General features: G+C 45.6%; 1 protein-coding gene across 3 annotated transcripts in view; it reads right to left on the reverse strand.

The window, feature by feature from the left end:
• mios (missing oocyte, meiosis regulator, homolog (Drosophila)) overlaps positions 1–2,237 on the reverse strand; it is a 56,862-nt gene extending 54,625 nt beyond the window's left edge. For all 3 annotated transcript variants that reach the window (XM_043689879.1, XM_043689878.1, XM_043689880.1), the window contains exon 1: positions 2,140–2,237. The gene's annotated coding sequence lies outside the window, so the exon portion shown is untranslated. The remainder of the gene's footprint in view (positions 1–2,139) is intronic.
• Between the last annotated feature and the right edge of the window lie 316 nt (positions 2,238–2,553).

The following is a 2,553-nucleotide window of genomic DNA, read 5'->3' on the forward strand; positions in this document are numbered from 1 at the left end:
TTCTAAGCCATGCATTATCTTGTAAGTTTCTATTAGATCTCCCCTCAACCTTCTAAACTCTAATGAATACAATCCCAGGATCCTCAGTTAGGCCTACCATTCCAAAGACCAACCATGTGAATCTCCGCTGGACACGCTCCAGTGGCAGTGTGTCCTTCCTGAGGTGTGAAGCCCAAAATTAGACACAGTATTCTACATGGGCCCTAACTAGAGCTTTATAAAATCTCTGAAGCACGTCACTGCTTTTATATTGGAGATAAATGACAACATTACATTTGCTTTCTTAATCACGGACTCAACCTGCAAATCAACCTTTAGAGAATCCTAGACTAGCACCCCCAGATCCCTTTGTACTTTGGCTTTATGAATTTTCTCACTGTGTAAAAAATAGTCCATGCCTGTATTTTTTTTTCCCAAAGTGCAAGACCTCACACTTGCTCACATTGAATTCCATCAAACATTTCCTGGACTACTCTACTAAACCGTCTAAATCTTTCTGCAGCCTCCCCATCTCTTCAGTACTACCTGCCTGTCCACCTAACTTTGTATCATCAGCGAAATTTGCCAGAATGCCCCCAGTCCCTTCATCCAGGTCATTAATATATAAAGTGAACAGCTTCGGCCCCAACACTGAACTCTGCAGGTCCCCACTCGTCGCCAGCTGCCATTCCAAAGAAGAACCTTTTTATCTGTCAGATAGCCAATCCACGCCAGTCGCTCACCTCAAACACCATGGGCCCTCACCTTACTCAGCAGCCTCCCATTAGGCACCTATCAAAGGTCTCTTGGAAGTCTAGGTAGATAACATCCACTGGGTTTCCCTGGTCTAACCTACTTGTTACCTCTTCAAAGAATTCTAACAGATTTGAATTCTAACCCTTGATACACAAACACCAAGTGTCACCATGTACTGAGGTTCTACCTGTCCCTTGTGTGACAAAGGATGGGCCTGGCCTTATTGCTGCAGGAAGTTGGACCATTCTGTACCACCTGTCCCTCGTAGGTGAAATTTGCAGAGGAAACATCTTTGACCACACATCCAGACAGTGGTCAGCATGTAACATCCTCGAGATTTTGCAGGAAAAAGAGTGGGCTCATCCTGTCACATAAGCCCAGACTCACTACACTTCCACATGCTTGTTGCTCTTGAAGTAGCTGCAGGTGCAAGTTGGGGGAACAAATTGACTGTCACACCACCTCCTTCTGAAACATGGCTTTGCAAAAAAGGTCTGGACAGAGATGCAGTATTTTTTTTAAAATCAAGGTTCATCCTGAGCATTCCATGACACAGGGCTTCATGCTCTACAGGCAATACCCCAAGGCGAACACAGAGACAAATGAACACTGACCATACCTGGAAGACGCAGTCAATGTAACTCAGTGAAAGATACTGTTTGGTTTGCCCAAGGAATTGTCCTCAACTGACTTTTGCAGACTGGAACATTCCTAGGTCTAGTATTACATGCTGAGGGACATGCTAAAGCTTGGGTCAGCTGCCACCAAGGTGCAGTGAGGAAACTCCACAACCTAAGGTAGATCACCATCCAAGGTCTTTCTGCAAATTAAAACAGGGGCCAGTTAAGATGGCAGACCCCTGCATTGGCAGGAGGTAAAAAATGTTACTTTCTACTGCACAGTAGCTCTCCGGGATGTAAAATTCCAATGTATCATTTGGTTCTTTTTCCTCATTGGAAAGATTATACAAAACAGAATGTAAACCTGTTTGTGCTTGTAGACTTTTTTAAAAACGAATAAAGTATACTTTTTGCAAATGAAAAAAACTACCCTGCTGTGCTGTGATGTGATGTTCGAGGAGTTTCCAGCACTGCACTGTGATCTGAAATGAAACCAGAGTTTCCTATTGGGTTCTAATCATTTGTCAGGAGTAAAGAGGGGACTGAGAGAGACACTCCACCCTGCCCACGCATCATCATTCATGTTACACTCGGATAGATTTCGAGGAACGGGGACATAGGCCTAAAGCCCAATATCCGGTGACATGCTTCAACCTGAGCACTTAGCCGCCCCTCGTTCACACCATGACCAACAGAGTTCCCATCGGCCGCACTCAACCGGCTCCCACCACCATCCCCCACCGGGACCGAGCGCCAAACCACATGCCGAAACCCGGACACTCACCCAACGGCTCCCCGGCACCTGGGTCATTAACTACTGCCGGCCCCATCAACGCATGCGCGGCTGTTCCTCAAGGGGCGCCGTGTTTATTCACGTGATCCGTGACGTCAGAGAGCCTGTGGGACCGGGAAGGCGCGTGGATGTAACCAGCCTTGGGTTATGGTGCAAGAGGGAGAGATGTGGTCAGGGAGTTTGCAAATTGTGGACGTTTGCACATCACGTTACATGAAAGCAAAATTAGGAATTACCATTGAATATGTGACTCGCGACCTATCTCGATAGATTTCCTAGATGCTAAAAGTACAATGTACCGCAGATGTGTGAGATAATAAACTTTCTTTAATATGTATTATGCTGCAAAAATTCACATATACAAATCTCACCAGTCTTACACACGTGAAAAAGCATAATGACTCT

This window comes from Chiloscyllium plagiosum, chromosome 5 (genome assembly GCF_004010195.1).
Source record: "Chiloscyllium plagiosum isolate BGI_BamShark_2017 chromosome 5, ASM401019v2, whole genome shotgun sequence".
Lineage (NCBI taxonomy): Eukaryota > Metazoa > Chordata > Chondrichthyes > Orectolobiformes > Hemiscylliidae > Chiloscyllium > Chiloscyllium plagiosum.